We start from the raw sequence: 19,555 nt of genomic DNA, 5'->3' as shown, positions 1-19,555 counted from the left end.
AACCCATTGGATCAAGTATTCTTCAAAATGAACCATGCATGAATGGGGGAGGATTTTCACACTCCTCTGGGTAAGGCCGATGAATAGCTCTGGCCTTGCTGACGGTGCCCCATCATGCCACTGTTGCTTTCTGCCTTCCTGCTTACCATTATGTTGCCTGCCTACCATCATGTTAATTTGCGTGAAAATTATCACTAAATGCCGCCACACCTTCTTGTCTAATTAGAAATATGCCAGTCACTAGCCTAAGGGGCGAGTGACCAAAACAACAATAATGAGCAAGCAGGAAAAAATATTTAGTTATCATTTTTTCAGTTATTTGTGCATTTCTGAACACAAATAACTCGCTAAGTAATTGATCACTCCTAGGCAATAAAAAACTTCTTCCTAATAGGACCCTAAAACATCACCCTCACAGGCATATTATTCCTGTGTTCAAACTTCATTTTGTTTGGTGCCGTAATACTGCACCAATGGCAGTACACCCCAGTTTCCCTCCAATTTCATATAAAAATAATCTGACAGAAAATAATAATGGCATATTCTATCAGATGTCATATTACTGGTAATACTGGCAATATGGTAATTGCTTCACTATGACAAGACACAGATTGCGTACAGATACACACCAAGCTCTGAGCACATGGATCTGTAGTGCTTAAGTCCTAAGGGGTTTTCTATCTCTACATACTGGGGGTTGATGGCTTGGACCACATGGATGGCATGGCTGCCAACTGTCCCAAATTTTCCAGAACTGTCCCTTATTTTCAGTCAGTCCTGGCAAAATTGGGCTGTCCCAGGCCGGAAAATAGGTGGGGCGAAAGGAAACCCCACCAACAAATGGGTATTTCTCGGCTGGTAAGGGGCGTTCCTGGGGGTGGGGCTTATATGCCCTGATTTTACCAACTGAAATGTTGGTAAGTATGGGATGGTTGCACAGAAGTGACTAGGAGGTCACATGACAGGCAAACCAGCTATAAACTTGTAGAAGAAGGTGCAACATTATGTATACTAAGATGACAAAACCCCTATTGGATCTGATACACAGATGATATTCCGTAGGATCAGAGTGGTAGTTGGATCAGCCTTCTCATACTGCAGAAAATATTTATTTTAATATTATAACATAATTTGGGTAATGACGTTCATCGCTTCTACATCCAGAGATATTATTTTCATTTTGTAACTGTTAGCTTAAGCACCACTGAAAATATCACAGTTTTGTAGCTTGAGTTTAGCATTTCAAATACACTTGTCTTGTGCCATCAAAAAGTTGAAATCCAATAAATTATTGGACACATTCTCAGCAAAAAAATAGTTTATCATTATTTGCCGCATAGTGCAGGACATGGCATGTGGGATGAGATAAACTATGGAGGTGTTCATCACATCAAAGTATCCAGGTGTCAAGATCCGGTGGACATCTCGATCACTGCCGTGCAATTTAATAAAGTTCTCAGTGTCTGCTCTTATAGCTGCTTTTGAATATCACTGTTTTTAATCTTGAATAGGATTGGTACTGAAAACGAAGGAGGGAATGGATTAAGCACATGCAGAGCCACATGAACTGACTACACATAATCAATGTGGTGCCATAATAAAGACCCATAGCATACTTGGAAAGTTTGTAAAGCTACTGCAATTTGCTGAAATTTTAGAGAATATTTTTTAGAACGTTAACACGCCCCCTTTTCATACTCTATACCCTTTCCTGCATAGGCCATGCCCTTTTGTAATGTGTTATGACCTCTCAAAGCACGTAAGATTGTCAGTGCTATCTCTGATGATGCAACATACAGTTATAGCTCAGATCTTCCAGGAATCCAGGAGGTTATTCCTTTTTCCAGGAGCCAAATGGATGTTGTGGAAGAGTTTGCAATGGCCTATAGGCATGGTGCCTCTTTAGTGTTTTATATTAAGAAGATATTTTCCCCTAAAAGCTATTTTGTAATTGTATTAAACTGGCAGAAGAAAACCCATATGCCTCTGTATACATTATGAGGGCATATGGCAGTACAGCAAGATTCTGTATGCTTATATTGGTGATGCATTTCTGCTCCAAAGCTGTACACAGTTATAATATGATTGTCTGAACCCGCATATTTCAGAAGGATCAGCCACTTTCTCTTAACAGGAAAAAGGGTCGACTATGATGTATTTCAACATCCTCAGTCCTTTTGCTCTCAAGGTAGAAGACCTTGCCACAGGAGTCTGGCAGTGACTTATTCCCTTCTCAAAACTTAGAACACATGAATAATCAATATATTCAAGCATCAGGGTCAAGAGTAATAGCTGGCAACAAACAGTTATTTAAAATGATTATTCAACCTAACTCAACATTTGGTTCTCACTGATCATAAAGTGATAACATATCCTAGAGATGCTAATAGAAATGATTGTCCTACTCATTTCTATCACTTTTCCACTGTATGGTACTAGCTTTAATTACCTTTACTCTGTTTTGGTACCTGGTGGTTTATTTTTCAGTCTGGTTATGGTACCCCTCAATGTAGCTGGTAGCAGTGCAGTGGTGATTTTCTCAGATCAATCGCTGATCAGTCAGCATTGTGGACACATGACCTTCATGGTTCCAACTTGGCTCACTTGGAACTTCCTCAGATCAGGTACTAAAAAAGTAAGGAGACATTTGCCTGTATTTTGCACATTCCCTCAATATTTATTTGGAATTTTTCCGGGAACTGAAGTTTCCCCCCAGCACCCAAAACCATATTAATAGGTTTATATAGATAGTGAAACCTGGAGAAGTTACCCTTTTATTTCTAAAGGGGCTCTGCCAAATGAGAGTTAGAATGATATCTGGTTGCTATTGAAAAAACTTCCTCAATATATAAGTATTTATGATGTTTCATGAAACTCAGTCATCTGATTGATGTATGAGGTAGAGTAGAAAGCCTATGCCAAAGAGCATCTCTCGCTTTTGGCAGTCCTGACACGTCTGTATGTTACAAGAAGGCCATAAAGGGATAATGTGTGACCAGGAAAAATTTGTAATAATAATTAGGGATGAGCTTCGCTCAAAACTTCGATGCTGTATGGAGATCCGTCTTGCGAGACTTCAGAGAATAACTTCGGTATTTGATTTTTAAACTAAAAAAAAAAAAAAAAAAAAAAAAAAAACTTTTTAAAACTTGGATCCGAACTCTGCTTCGGTTCCGACTAGTACCTCGGAACTAACCTGAGTTCCAATCCAAGTTTTAAAATAGTTTTTCAGTTAAAGAAATCTGAATAACTCACTTCGTTTTGACGGAGGCCATATATTGTAATGCTGTACAGAGACGGATCTCCGTATAGCATTAAACCGAAGTTTTGAGTGAAGTGACTTTGGATCTAGGATCCAAAGCTCGCATCGCCCATACCTAATGTTAATAACAATAATATAATCCGTATTAGTAAGCGCACTAATTTGCTTTACTTACTTTAAATAAACCAAAACAATTATCTATACATCATACACTGTACATCATACCCAGAGAGTACATATAGTAGAAGAACTATACATGAATAAATATATAAAAAAAAAATAAATATATATAAAAATTCAAATGAACCGTAGAATTTCCCTAAAATAAATGGAAAAATTACCATATTTTTGACCATAAGATGCATCTAGAAAAATAAGGGGAGGAAAATAATAAGATCTTCAATGTTAATCTCAGACCTCAGATCAGACTCCCAATCAGACCCCCAGTATTGATCAGACTTCTGATCACACGCCCAATGTTAATTAGACACAGCTCAGACCCCCAATCATACCTAAGATCAGACTTCCAATGTTAATCAGACACTCAATAAGACCTTAGATCAGACCTCCAATGTTAATTAGGCCCCAGCTCAGACCCTTAACCTCCCAAAAAAATATAAATAAAAAGTGATCAAAAAGTTGTATAGTACACACCCCAAAATGGTATCAGTAAAATCTACAGAACATCTCACAAAAATGGGCCTTTGCACAGCTCCATAAACAAACTATAAGAAGGATATGGGGATCAGAAAATGGCGTTTAAAATAAAAAAATAATTTTGTTCAAGGACTCTTTGAGGCAGAATTGCCGCATGGTGTCAATTACCACCAACACCGCAAGGTGACTTTTTGCTTGTTTATGACTGCTTGTTTTGTCACTTGCCTAAAGTGTGAATAAAACACTGAACTGTTTGATCCAAAGAACTTGTTGTTGCCTCTATACTGCGTCCGCCAATCCTGTCTACCAGAGCGAAACCCCACAAATAGTAAATTATACCATTAAGAAGCACAACTTGTCATGCAAAAAAAATCCGTCATACAGCTATGTGAATGAAAAAATTAAAAAGTAATGGCTCCAGGAAGGCAGGGAGTGAAAAAAAAAATTCAAAGGTGGAAAATCACAGTGTCCTGAAAGGGTTAAACTATACAGGAAGTACATGTAAAGCTGCATGAGCCGATCACCAGCCAGTATGTGTATGTACACATATCAAGTGGATTGAATGCATTGGTTGTGTGCTTAAAGGGGTTGGATACTTTCTGGCTACTGTTGATCACTGTGTTTGTGGGATGATTATATAGCACTTACTAATATACTTCTTGCTGAAATTCTGCACCATGTTCTATATTTTAACAATTATGCTTCCTTATTTCTACATAGAGGTCCTGTCCATAAAATAGCAGCTGATGGAGGGTCATGTGACCAGGGAAATTATCTCCATTTGATGGCTCCTCCATTCAAACACACTGCACCTGTACTAAACTCCCAACAGAACAAGTTCAGATGGCAGATGCAGTGGCTTTGAATAGAGGAGACATCACATGGAGATTATTTCCCTGGTCACATGACCCTCCATCAGCGGCCATCTTATGAATAGGACCTCTGTCTGGACAGCAGAAAAGACTTTGTAAACAAGGGAGCATATCTTATGAAATATAGAAAATGGTGCAGAATTTCACCAAGGACTATATTAGTAAGTGTCATATTATTGACATGTTATTATTATAGAAAGTGGCCAACCCATTTAAGAATGATGTTTGAGGAAGCTGATGGAGAAAACCTTTCTTCTGGAATATGCTAGGCCACCCTAAAAAGAAACGTTTTTAGGGCACGCGTAAAGATGTGGTTGTTGGAAAATAAGCTGATTGTTTAGCATCGCACATTCCAGAGAAGAGGTGCAGCTCGAGAGAAGTCTTGAAGACAGTAGTGGGAGATTCACATTATGGAAGATTTCTAGCAGAAAGTAGAGCATGGATAGGATGGAAGACAGATTAGGGAAGAAATATAGGATGATTCAGCACTGTGAAGAGCTTTGTAGTTGAGATTGATAAGGTTATATTGTATAGTGGATAGGCAACCAGTGTAGTGACTGACACGGTGGAGGCATCATTATAGCAACTGAACAGAAAGAGGAACCTGGCTTCCAAAATCCTTGGTAATTCTGTAAGTGTCTAAAGCCAGACCATTGGCTCTAATCAGATGGTTGGACCAGCTTCAGTCTTGAAAGTCCCTAGACTCTGATGTTTGAACACAGCGGCAGAACACATGTGTGACAACTGCTCCTTCCAAACTCCTCTTTACTATGATCTCACACTAAGGCCACCTGCCCGCATTGTGGAATACATAACTTTTTTTTCCCACGTGGATTACTAGTACAGTAGCAGCAAAGTGTATGAGATTACACAAATCTCATATATATTTTTCAGTTTTTTTCTGTGCGGACAATGATCTGCTGTGCGGATTTCCAGAGCCGCAGCATGTCCATTATGTTTACCCTTTTAGCTGCAGATTTCACCATTTTCCAGTGGGGATCACAGTGATAGAGCCCTCATGGATCTCACATTTATCACAACCGCTGTTTTCATGGGATAACCTCACACTAATGAAATGAGAGAGGTTCTTTTACCCTAATTGTTTAGCAGCGTTAACCATCATGCACATAGGGTTAATCTATGAACATCTGCTTCCACTTTAATATCAGGATGGGGATAATTACACACAATAAAATCTGATTGTTTTTCCACATTCATAATTAAAACTCTGCAAGATAGTTATCACCTGTATAGCAGGCCATGCAAGGAATGTAGGATCTAGCATAGATAAGGTGACTTATACCAATGCTTCTACAGTATATGCACCATACAAGGCTGCCGGGTCTGCTCCTGGGACTACACATGGCAGATCAATGATCATTAAGGTAGAACTATAATCTACAACCCTGTGCATTAAATACTATAGTTATAAGATAACACACATCTAGTAGCATCTCATTAGAGATCTGTTATTCTTATAGGGCACATTTCTATGGTTTCTGCCTAGTCCATATGACTACAGTTTCCAGAAGAGGTTATTAAATATCACTGGGCAGGTTTTATGCCTATTTGTTATTGTTCCATTTGGATTTGTTTCCTATGACTTATAAAACCGCACTTCAATCTTTTTTTTTCTCTAAGGGATTTACTTGTTCCATTCAATTATTTACTTGACGTCAGCCCTAAGCTGCAGTTGAGTAGTATACTGCTACAGAGAGGATGGTGGAGACCTATTCTGAGTAACCACAGATGTGAAAACTAGAGCCTCCATCAGGTATAGGTTGTATGGTACTGAAAACTCAGCTTCTGTTTTTATATATTATGACAGTTTCCCACTTATAAAAGCCTCATGGTCATAGGGAGGAGAGAGGAACTGGAGACATGGAAAAATGATATTTATTTCTTGCTTTTAATGTATTATTTCATGAGTAGTACTAAATAAAAGATTGAAAAAAAGACCCTGGGAAAGACACTCTGTGTACTCTTTTGCTGCACTATGTTCAGCGAATGCATTGGAAAAGCCACCGGGTCATTAGAACATATACATTGACATGCCATATGCAAAAAAAAGGGTCACTTTGCATGGAATAGCGTACTTAAGTACACTGTTCCATGCCAAGGCACAAAGTAGAAAATTGTGGTACGGTATTGCAGCAAGCCCCGAAAGAGCCAATGCGCGGGATGCAGGGCCGTTTGAAGGAATTTGGGGGCCCCAAGCAAAATAGACATGGAGGCCCCTAACACCCCCCCCCCCCGCTGACAGCCGCTAGCGACTTTTCCCTCTGCCAGTGTATCGTTACATTACCCTACTTCATGAGATTTCCCTACCTCCTGACTTCCCGTCGCACTGCTAATGACGTTTTGACGATCTGCGCATGCGCAAACCGACAGTTTATGGAAAATCTCAGCGGAGTTCAGCTTCACACAGAACACTGCGCATGCGCCGGCCGGAGTTAGCCGCGCTTGTGCACTGGGCCGTAATATTTCCCTACTGAGGCTCTCCTGCGCATGCGCAGTATCCGTGTAAAGCTAAACTCCGCTGAGATTTTCCATAAACTGTCGGTTTGTGCATGCGCAGATCGTCAAAACTCAGGAACGCCTCCTCACGTCATTAGCAGTGCGACGGGAAGTCAGGAGGTAGGGAAATCTCACGAGGTAGGGTAGTATAACGGTTGTGACTAAATCCCATGACTGGGAGGGACCTGGTCCACCCAGTCATGGGATTTAGCCGGCTCTGCAGCAGCTGTCTCTTTCCCATAACTGGTAAGGACCTTTTTTCAGCATGTTCACCCCCCCCCACACACACACACAGCATGTTCACCCCCCCCACACACACACACACAGCATGTTCACCCCCCCCCCAGCACACACACACAGCATGTTCACCCCCCCCCCAGCACACACACAGCATGTTCACCCCCCCCCCAGCACACACACAGCATGTTCACCCCCCCCCCCCACACACACACAGCATGTTCACCCCCCCCCCACACACACACAGCATGTTCACCCCCCCCCCCACACACACACAGCATGTTCACCCCCCCCCACACACACAGCATGTTCACCCCCCCCCCCCACACACACACAGCATGTTCACCCCCCCCCCCACACACACACAGCTTTCACCCCCCCCCCCCCACACACCACACAGCATGTTCCCCCCCCCCCACACACACACAGCTGTTCACCCCCCCCCACCACACACACAGCATGTTCACCCCCCCCCCCACACACACAGCATGTTCACCCCCCCCCCCCCCCCCACACCCCAGCATGCACCCCCCCCCCCCACACACACACAGCATGTTCACCCCCCCCCCCCACACAACACAGCATCACCCCCCCCCCACACACACACAGCATGTTCACCCCCCCCCCCCACACACACAGCATGTTCACCCCCCCCCCACACACACACAGCTTTTCACCCCCCCCCCCCACACACACAGCATGTTCACCCCCCCCCCCAACCACACAGCACTGTTCAACCCCCCCCCACAACACCACCGCATGTTCACCCCCCACCCCCACACCACACACAGCATGTTCACCCCCCCCCCCCACACCACAACCGCATGTTCACACCCCCCCCACACACACAACAGCAGTGTTCTACCCCCCCCCCCCCCACACACACCCCAGCATGTTCACCCCCCACACACACACACAGGCATGTTCACCCCCCCCCCCACACACACACAACAGCATGTTCACCCCCCCCCCCACACACACACCAGCATGTTCACCCCCCCCCACACCCACACAGCATGTTCACCCCCCCCCCACACACAACAGCATGTTCAACCCCCCCCCCACAACCCACCACAGCATGTTCACCCCCCCCCACACACCACACAGCATGTTCACCCCCCCCCCCACACCACACCGGCATGTTCTACCCCCCCCCAACCCACACCGCATGTTCACCCCCCCCCCCAACACCCCACACAGCATGTTCACCCCCCCCCCACCACAACAGCATGTTCACCCCCCCCACAACCCAACAGCATGTTCACCCCCCCCCCACACACACACAGCATGTTCACCCCCCCCCCCCACACACACACAGCATGTTCACCCCCCCCCCCACACACACACAGCATGTTCACCCCCCCCCACACACACCGCCTCACCCCCCCACACACACACAGCAATGTTCACCCCCCCCCCCCACACACACACAGCATGTTCACACCCCCCCCCACACACACACAGCATGTTCACCCCCCCCCCCACACACACACAGCATGTTCACCCCCCCCCCCCACACGCGTCACAACCCACACACACACAGCCATGTGCAACCCCCCCCCCCACACACACAGCATGTTCACCCCCCCCCACCACACAGCATGTTCACCCCCCCCACCACACAGCATGTTCACCCCCCCACCACACAGCATGTTCACCCACCCCCACCACACAGCATGTTCACCCCCCCCCCACCACACGCATGTTCACCCCCCCCCACCACACAGCATGGTCACACCCCACCCACCACACAGCATGTTCACCCCCCCCCCCACCACACAGCATGTTCACCCCCCCACCCCCCACACACAGCATGTTCACCCCCCCCCCACCACACACACCAGCATGTTCACCCCCCCCCCACACACACACAGCATGTTTCACCCCCCCCCCAACACACACACAGCATGTTCACCCCCCCCCCCCACACACACCCTGTTCACCCCCCCCCCACACACACACGCATGTTCACCCCCCCCACACACACACAGCATGTTCAACCCCCCCCCCACACACACACACAGCATGTTCACCCCCCCCCCACACACACACACAGCATGGTTCACCCCCCCCCACACACACACACAGCATGTTCACCCCCCCCCCCACACACACACAGCATGTTCACCCCCCCCCCCCACACACAGCTATGTTCACTCCCCCCCCCCACACACAGCATGGTTCACTCCCCCCCCCAACACACAGCATGTTCACCCCCCCCCCCCACACACACACACACCCACACCACACAGCATGTTCACCCACACACACACACACACACAGCATGTTCACCCCCCCCCACACACACACAGCATGTTCACCCTCTCCCCCCCCACACACAACACACACACTTTCCCAGCATGTTCAGCCCCCCTCCCTCAACACATTTTTGTGTATCCACCATAATCACTGCTGTTTCGCTGAGTGTAAATACCAGTCGGTAAACATATGTGATAAGAACGGGCTCCCTCCGCAAAGTTCTTCCCTCCTCCCGCCGCCAGCACTATAATCACTGCTGTTTCCTCAAGTGTAAATACCAGTCTGTAAATATACATGATAAGAACGGGTTCCCTCAGCCACAGGCAGTCAAGAGCATCCAGTGTAAATACCTGTGGTAGAGGCAGGCACTGGTTCTGCTCTCCTCTCACTTCAGACGCCATCACTCTGGGTGAATGAGGAAGGATGCTTCCGCTTTGCGGTCACGTGATTTCAGTATGTCACGTGCCTCCTTGACGTCACAAGGTCCCTCCGAGTCATGGGATTTAGCCTTTACCGTAGTATAACGCTACACCGGCCGCCGTGGTAACCAGGAGTGCTGCAGCCGCCTGAGGCTCTCTATAGAGCGCTCAGGCGGCTGCAGCCTTAGGCCTCATGCACACGACAGTTTTTTTTCACGGCCCGCAAAAACGGGGTCCGTGGGTCCGTGATCCGTGACCGTTTTTCCGTCCGTGGGTCTTCCTTGATTTTTGGAGGATCCACGGACATGAAAAAAAAGTCATTTTGGTGTCCGCCTGGCCGTGCGGAGCCAAACGGATCCGTCCTGAATTACAATGCAAGTCAATGGGGACGGATCCGTTTGATGCTGACACAATATGGTGCCATTTCAAACGGATCCGTCCCCATTGACTTTCAATGTAAAGTCTGGAGTTCTGTTATACCATCGGATTGGAGTTTTCTCCAATCCGATGGTATATTTTAACTTGTAGCGTCCCCATCACCATGGGAACGCCTCTATGTTAGAATATACTGTCGGATATGAGCTACATCGTGAAACTCATTTCCGACAGTATATTCTAACACAGAGGCGTTCCCATGGTGATGGAGACGCTTCAGGTTAGAATATACAAAAAAACTGTGTACATGACTGTCCCCTGCTGCCTGGCAGGTGCTGCCAGGCAGCAGGGGGCAGACCCCCCCCCCCCTGTTTTTAACTCATTGGTGGCCAGTGGGCCCCCCCTCCCCTGTTGTTAACTCGGTGGCCAGTGTGCGCACCCCCCTCCCTCCCTCCCTCTATTGTAATAATAGCATTGGGGCCAGTGTGCGCGCCCCCCCAACCCCCCCCCCCTCCCTCCCTCTATTGTAATAATAGCATTGGGGCCAGTGTGCCCCCCCCCCCCCCCGATCATCGGTGCCAGCGGAGTAGAAGATTCATACTTACCTGGCTGCTGGCTGCTGCGATCTCTGTGTCCGGCCGGGAGCTCCTCCTACTGGTAAGTGACAGGTCTGTGCGGCGCATTGCTGTCACTTACCAGTAGGAGGAGCTCCCGGCCGGACGCAGACATCGCAGCAGCCAGCAGCCAGGTAAGTATGAAAATCTTCTACTCCGCTGCCACCGATGATCGGGGGGGGGGGGGGGTGTGTGCGCACACTGGCCCCAATGCTATTATTACAATAGAGGGAGGGAGGGGGGGGGGGGGTTGGGGGGGGTGCGCACACTGGCCCCAATGTATTAAAACAATAGAGGGAGGGAGGGGGGGGGGGTTGGGGGGGCGCGCGCACACTGGCCCCAATGTATTAAAACAATAGAGGGAGGGAGGGAGGGGGGTGCGCACACTGGCCACCAACGAGTTAACAACAGGGGAGGGGGGGGCCGCACAATGATATTCAAACTGGGGAGGGGGGGGGTCTGCCCTCTGCTGCCTGGCAGCCCTGATCTCTTACCGGGGGATATGATAGTACAATTAACCCCTTCAGGTGCCGCACCTGATGGGGTTAATTGTACTATCATATCCCCCTGTAAGAGATCGGGTGCTGCCAGGCAGCAGGGGGCAGTCTTGTACACAGTTTGTAGTGTATTCTAACTAGAAGCGTCCCATCACCATGGGAACGCCTCTGTGTTAGAATATACTGTCGGATCTGAGTTTTCACGAAGTGAAAACTCAGCTCTGAAAAAGCTTTTATGCAGACGGAACTTCGGATCCGTCTGTATGAAACTAAAACCTACGGCCACGGATCACGGACACGGATGCCAATCTTGTGTGCATCCGTGTTCTTTCACGGACCCATTGACTTGAATGGGCCCGTGAACCGTTGGCCGTGAAAAAAATAGGACAGGTCATATTTTTTTCACGGCCAGGAAACACGGCTCACGGATGCGGCTGCCAAACGGTGCATTTTCCGATTTTTCCACGGACCCATTGAAAGTCAATGGGTCCGTGAAAAAAAACGGCACAACGGCCACGGATGCACACAACGGTCGTGTGCATGAGGCCTTAAAAGAAGCAAAACAAGCACCGGCTCTGTTTGGGGCCCCCGTTAGCGACGGGCCTGGCGGGATGGGAGTGGCAGTGGCCCTTATGAAGTGTTGTATCACAGTGTACTACATCAGGCCGTTGCTCACTGGGGTTCAGTGCAGTAGAGATGTGATATTGAAGGATAAGGCCAGAAATAAATGTCTAAAAGGGTTTTTACACTGGATCCAGTAAGGATAATAGAGACAGGTTGGTTGGCTGCAGTTTAACACTAGTATTATACCGACCTAGTAACGGTCTAGGTGATGGGTGTCTTAGCTGTAGTCCGTCACCTTACAGCAGTGTTTTTGATGCTGGATATACAGTAGCTGTTCACTCTTTGGAGAATCCTTCTAAGGAGCAGGAGTTCAGAAGTTTGCTTCTTTTCCACATTCTTTCTGGTCAGAAACTCCAAATTCCTGGCAGAGAGCAGGACCAGCCCACTAGTACCAAGAGGAGGCTAACCACCGTGACACAGTGAGAGTTTTTTTTCTAGGAAAACAGCACCTGCTTTGTCCTTAAATAGGCAGCTGGGCTCAGAAGCAAGGTCTCTGTGTTGAGATCTGGGAGTCTTGTGTCTGGTGGAAGGCTTGCTACCTGTTTGGTGTGAAAACAGGTTGGTGCAGCTATGCTCTAGGACTTTTTGAGGCAGAATTGCTGCATGGTGTGAATTACCACCAACACTGCAAGGTGACTTTTTGCTTGTTTATGACTGCTTGTTTTGTCACTTGCTTAAAGTGTGAAAAAAACACTGAACTGTTTGATCCAAAGAACTTGCCTCTATAATGTTTGATCCAAGTTGTTGCCTCTATACTGCGTCCGCTAATCCTGTCTACCAGAGCAAAACCTCACAAATGGTGGAGGATGCGGTCAAGAGCAGTGAGACTGGCGTAAATGCCAATATTTTTGGTTTCTGCATTTTTAAGGGAACACAGCTGTATGTCGTACATTAAACCAGCTGTATTACAACCAGTGGCCCACGACAAAATGGAGGCTGCTGTGAAGGCCCTCATGGAGGCTAATCTGCAGCAGCGATAGACAAACCTGCAGCAATGCGAGGCTAATAAGCAGCAGCAGGAGACTAACCAATTGCTGCTACAACACGTGATGGCTTTGCAGACAGCAGGAGCAACACCTAGCATCCACGGTGCCCGGAAAGCAGTCTGTGCCACAATTTCTAAGATGACCCCGGCAGACGACATCGAAACCTACCTGGCAATGTACAAGAAAGTGGCCATCAGGGAAAAGTTACCCTGTGACCAGTGGGCTGAGGTCGTCGCTCCTATTCTGGCATCCGATTCCCAGCGGGTCTATTTCGACTTGCCGGATGATCAATCGGCTGACTACCAGAAAGTCAAGGGTAAGATTATGGCAAGACCCGGGGATGAATGTGTTGGTCTAAGCCCAGCGGTGCATCAGTGGGGGTTTAACCCGGCTGAGCCTGCAAGACCCCAGTTTTCTAACTTACTTTTCCTCTTGCAAAAAAATGACTACAGCCTGATGTGCTGAGTCCCACTGCTATGCTGGATTGCCTGTTAGCCGATATGTTCTGGAGGGCTTTGCCATACCCTCTCCAGCACTGGATCGGTCAGGTGTCTCCTGGCAATGTGCTTGAGATGGTGGACCTGGTTGAACGCAATAAAGCTACCATGAATTTAACGGAGGGTTCTGTCGGAAGGGGGGGTCAGAAAACCCCGGAAATCTCCACCCCAGGTTCCGGAGATTTGAGCCGACAAAAACCTGCCGGGGTGTACCCATGGTGGACCTGGCTCTGATAGTCTGCTGGCGGTGTCAGGAGCCTGGCCATTTAAGGGCTTACTGTCCCCATCGAGTTGAGCCCATGGACACTAACTATGGCTACTGTCAGTCGCTATATGCCAGGAGGCTGTATGCAACAGGTACCCCAGAGTCTCTAGATCACTTGTGCGAGGTGGAAGTGGGAGACACTCCGGTGGAGGCTCTGCTGGACTCAGGGAGTCTGCTGACCCTAGTAAGGGCTACCCTGGTGCTGTCCACTAAGTATACGGGCCGGAATGTCAGGGGTAATGTGCATCTACAGAGACTTAAAAGACTACCCTACCACACTGGTGTCTCTAACCACGGTGGTGGTAGATGGACCCACGAGGTGGCTGTCACCACAAACTACCCATGAGACAGGGGTAACCCTAGCAGAGTGGCCCGGCTCAGGGGGGAGACCAGAACCCTGGAAACCTGAGACCGTAGGGCCAGCGGAAGGAGTGGCCGCCACTTTGGTGAAAGAGGGGGAGACAACAAAGTATGATGGTGGAAGACGTGGAGGAATTGCCGCAGGGTCCTGAATTGGCAGATCTTTATGTCTCCGGGGATAATTTCTGCACTGCCCAACGTCGGGATCCAACCCTATACCACGCCTGGGAAAATGTGTTAATAGTAGATGGTGAACCACAACAACCTGGGGCAGAGTCAGTGTTTCCCCATTTGTGGTTCATCAGGATATGTTGTATCGGGTAAGCAATTAAACAGTTGGTGGTCCTCAAGGCTTATTGCAAGCTTGTGTTAGATCTAGCCCACCAACACATTCTCAGGGGTCATTTGGGGCTGCAGAAAACTCAGGATCGTATTCTACAGCAGTTTTACTGGCCCAGCATATTCAAAGAAGTGGAAGAGTTTTATAAGTCTTGCCCGACCTGCCAGATAACTAGCCCCCAGCCACACTTCCTTAGTCCCCTAGCACCTCTCCCTATTATCGAAGTACCGTTTGACCGAATAGTCATTCTAGACTATGCCACTCAGTACCTGGAGGCGGTGCCACTGCGACATACCTTGGCCAAACTCATAACTAAGTAGTTAATAGAGATGTTTTCCCAAGTGGAACTACCTAAAGAGGTTCTGACTGACCAAGGGACCCCCTTGATGTCCATGGTGATGAGGGAACTCAGTAAGTTGCTGCACATAAAACAACTACGGACGTCCGTTTACCAGCCGCAAACAGATGGTCTGGTAGAAAGGTTTAACCAAACATAAAAAAATATGTTAACAAAGGTAGTTTCTAAAGTTGGAAAGGACTGGGACCTCCTACTGCCCTATCTCATGTCTAGGTGTCAGGGGTCCACTGAGAGACTCGAGAAAGTTGGAGATGTAAACTACAAGGTACACACGCCAGGGCAGCAAAAGCCGGAGCAGGCTTACTATGTGAATTTACTCAAACCGTGGAAAGATGGGGAAACCTGTCCAGAAGACAGCCCGTGGCCGGGTTATCTAGGAGAAGAGGTACCAGCCCCTCTGTCTGATACAAGAGAGGCAGCTGCCACAGTAAAAATTGCTGACAGCTTCTCCTCTAAACAGACTCAGGAGGCCAGAGAGTTTGTTAGTCGGAGCATGGATGTGTTCTTGGACCTCCCTGGACGCACTTCCATAATCCAGCATGACATTGTCACTGAGCCTCAGGCAAAGTCTGATTAAAACCATACCAGGTACCCGAGGCTCAGCGACAAGCGATATCAGAGGTGCAGCTAATGTTGCAGCTAGACATCATTGAGGAGTCAAAAAGTGAGTGGTCCAGTCCTATAGCATAGGTACCCAAGCTGAACAGGACTTTGTGGTTTTGTAACGACTTTCAAAAACTTAACAAGGTTTCCAAATTTAATGCGTATCCCATGCCCCGGGTGGATGAGCTCATCGAGAGGTTAGGACAAGCCCAGTATTTTTCTGTTTTGGACCTCACTAAAGGGTACTGTCAGGTGCCCTTAACGGAGGCTGCTAAAGAGAAAACTGCCTTCATCCCGCCTGAGGGCTTTATCAATATAAGGTCTTACCCTTTGGTCTACATGGTGCCCCTGCCACTTTTCAGCGACTAATGGACATTGTGCTTCATACACATCGTCGGTACGCTTCGGCTTACCTGGACGATATTGTCATCCACACTACCAACTGGGAAAGTCACCTACTCAAAGTGCAGTGTAGTGGATTCCCTTTGGAAAGCTGGCCTAACCGCTAACCCTATAAAATGTGCAATATGGTTAGAAGAGACTAAGTACCTGGAATATGTCATTGGGCGCGGAGCCATCAAACCCCAAGTGAACAAAATAGAGGTGATACGGTTTTAGCACCGACCTGTCACCACTAGACAAATAAAGTCATTCCTGGGAATGGTGGGCTATTACATGAGGTTTGTTCCCCACTTTGCTACTCTAGCCGCACCCCTGACAGGACTCTTGAAGGGACACAAGTCAATGATAGTTCGCTGGGATGATCGGGCGGAATGTGTTTCTCCGCTTTGAAGTCGGCCCTGTGCAGGTCCCTGGTTTTGGTGACGCCCGGCTTCAAAAGGGAGTTTATAGTACAGACTGATGCCTCCGAAGAAGGCCTCGGTGCTGTGCTGTCTCAGGAAGTTAATGGGGAGGAGCATCCCTTTGTCTTCCTCAGCCGTAAGCTCACCCCAGCCGAGACCCGTTATAGTATAGTGGAGAGAGAGTGCCTGGCTATCAAGTGGGCACTAGAGTCTCTCCGCTATTATTTATTGGGGATAAACTTTTAGCTGGTGACTGACTACTCCCCTCTCAAGTGGATGAGCCAGGCCAAGGACAGAAATTCCCGGGTCACTCAATGGTTTCTCTCCCTACAAAACATTAAGTTTTTGGTGGAACACAGGGCAGGCTGGTTACAGGGAAATGCGGATGCCCTGTCCTAGGTACAATGTCTGGTGTGTGTTCACCCCCTCATGGTTGAACAAAGGGGGGTGTTATTTGACACAGTGAAAGGTTTAGTCTGGGAAAACAGTATTTTCCTCCCAGCATGTGCTGCTGGGCTCATTTACATCCAGATGAGGTCAAATACCGGACCAGATTTTTAGTGCCGATCTGGGTTTTGGCAGCACCTAGCTGTCCTTAAATAGGCAGCTGCGCTCAGAAGCAAGGTCTCTGTGTTGAGATCTGGGAACCTTGTGTCTGGATGAAGGCTTGCTACCTGTTTGGCGTGAAAACAGGTTGGTGCTGCTATGCTCAAGGACTCTTTGAGGCAGAATTGCCGCATAGTGTGAATTATCACCAAAACCTCAAGGTGAATTTTCGCTTGTTTATGACTGCTTGTTTTGTCACTTGCCTAAAGTTTGAATAAAACACTGAACTGTTTGATCCAAAGAACTGTTGTTGCCTCTATACTGCGTCCGCTAATCCTGTCTACTAGAGCGAAACCTCACACCACCCTTGCTAACAATTTGCCACCACATTCCTTGCTGAAACAAACAGCCAAAAACCTACAAAATGCATCACAGTACAAAACAATATAAAACAATAACTAAAGTATATACAATATTGTAGTACCCCCAGATGTTGGATACTACAGTATACAGTTTTAGAGCTATTGATATAAGGCAATAACAAAGCAAGAAGAAACACTAACTATAAATGGGGGATTTACTGGTGCCTGGCTTTCCCAACAAACAGTATGACTGAATAGATTTTGACTAATTTAGTACAGAATAGATTTAATTTTTGACAACTTTTAGCAACTACACATGCAGCTGTACCATAAGTGCCACACCGCTGTTATGGCTAATTGCTGGGCTACATCTGGACTGTACCTGTTCTTCAAGTAGCACGTACAGGTGTGGACTATCAATTAGTGGTAACCACTACCACAATGTGTGTTACCTATGGCTTGTGTAATAACACTCTAATAGAAGGCATCAGCTAAAAAGAAGTGTAAAGTTTCTATCACAATTACGTGCATGTGCATTTTGAAAAATACCCAGTTTGTGGACATTTCCATTAATATCAGTGGCCACAGTTGCTATCAGCCAGAGAAAGTTGCCTACTACATTTGTCTGTCAGTCAAATAATAAATCTGGTTGTTCACTGTTGGTTTAAAGTGGATCCCTACTGAAAATTGAGTGATTCATTTAAAGTATAATATTCTGCCAAATTTTAGTGCAAAAAGCAAAGTAAATTATCATGAAAGACAGAGTGGTATAAAGTGGTATACTGATGATACTTACAGGTTGTATATATTACAGTCCTTTTTGTTAGTATAGTCCCCTGATGATAAACCAATCACAGGACTTCACTATTTGAACCTACAACTGTGATCTGGAGGGACCTTGCAGCAAGCATGCAATTTCACTGCAGCACCACCACAGGTTAAATTAATGTGGTTCTCTGGCACTTATATTGGCACTTATATCTGGCACTTATATCTTTAGAATAGGCCATCAGTATCACATTGGCAGGGATCTGAAACTCCACACCCCACCAATCAACTGTTGTGCTGTAGCCTAAGCGCCAAAACTACGCAGCTCTTTCCATTATAGTAATGGTTGGACCTGGTTATTGCATTGCTGCTGCCAATAAACAGCTCTGTCCACTGCACACAATAGATGTAGTTATGGTGCCAGAGCAGCTACAGAAAGGCTGATCAGTGTGGACGCAATGTGGTGAACTGGAATTAGTGATCTGTGAGGAGGACTATGACATAGTGAGAATAACTGAGACATGTCTGGATGATAGTTATGACTGGGCGGTTAACATACAGGGTTACAGTCTGTTTTGAAAGGATCATCAAAACCGGAGAGGGGGAGGGGCCTGCCTTATAAAGTCCTGTCTAAAGCCCGCACTCAAGGAAGATATAATTGAGGGACATTAACATGTGGGTAGAGATACATGGAGGAAAATGGAGGAAAACCCTAATATACCAGAGTCCACAGAAAATCTACTTCTACACTAAATAGACAAGGCAGTAAATCATAATGAGGTTGTCATTATGGGGGACTTCAACTACCTATACATAGACTGGGAAACTGAAACCTATGCATCTCATAAAGGAAACAGGTTCTTGGCAATAACCAAAGACAATTACCTTTCCCAACAGTTCAGGACCCAACTAGAGGGACAGCCACACTGGACTTAATATTAACCAATAGACCTGACAGAACAACAGATGTGCAGGTTGGGGGACACCTGGGAAATAGTGACCATAAAGTAATAACCTTCCAATTGTCACTCAAAAGAGTTTTTCTTTAGAGAGGAACAAAAATACCAAACTTCGAAAAAGCTAAATTTAGCTAACTATGAGAGGCCATAGGCCTAACTAACTGGTAGAGATGGCCTCGCGGTTCACCCGACGGTCGGTTCACAGCAAACTTTGCGTGTTCCCGATTAGCCGAACATGAGAACATATGGCTATATTTGCGCCCGCGATATTCTTTTACATTGTGTAGAACTTTGACCCATGACACATCCATCAGGTGGTACAGAACAGCCAATTGAGACATTACAGCACATGGACATATCCCCTACCTTATAAAT

General features: G+C 46.9%; 1 long non-coding RNA gene across 1 annotated transcript; it reads right to left on the bottom strand.

The window, feature by feature from the left end:
* Positions 1 to 868: 868 nt before the first annotated feature.
* LOC122936342 lies at positions 869 to 10,240 on the bottom strand. The gene is made up of 3 exons (XR_006388918.1): positions 10,155 to 10,240; positions 2,450 to 2,627; positions 869 to 1,519 (listed from the first exon to the last, which is right to left on the bottom strand). It is a non-coding gene; the product is annotated as an uncharacterized LOC122936342 (long non-coding RNA).
* Positions 10,241 to 19,555: the final 9,315 nt, after the last annotated feature.

The sequence above is a fragment of the Bufo gargarizans genome, chromosome 4, assembly GCF_014858855.1.
Source record: "Bufo gargarizans isolate SCDJY-AF-19 chromosome 4, ASM1485885v1, whole genome shotgun sequence".
Classification (NCBI taxonomy): Eukaryota; Metazoa; Chordata; class Amphibia; order Anura; family Bufonidae; genus Bufo; species Bufo gargarizans.
Note: the sequence above shows the minus strand (reverse complement) of the source record. Positions and strands in the feature narration are given on the sequence as shown.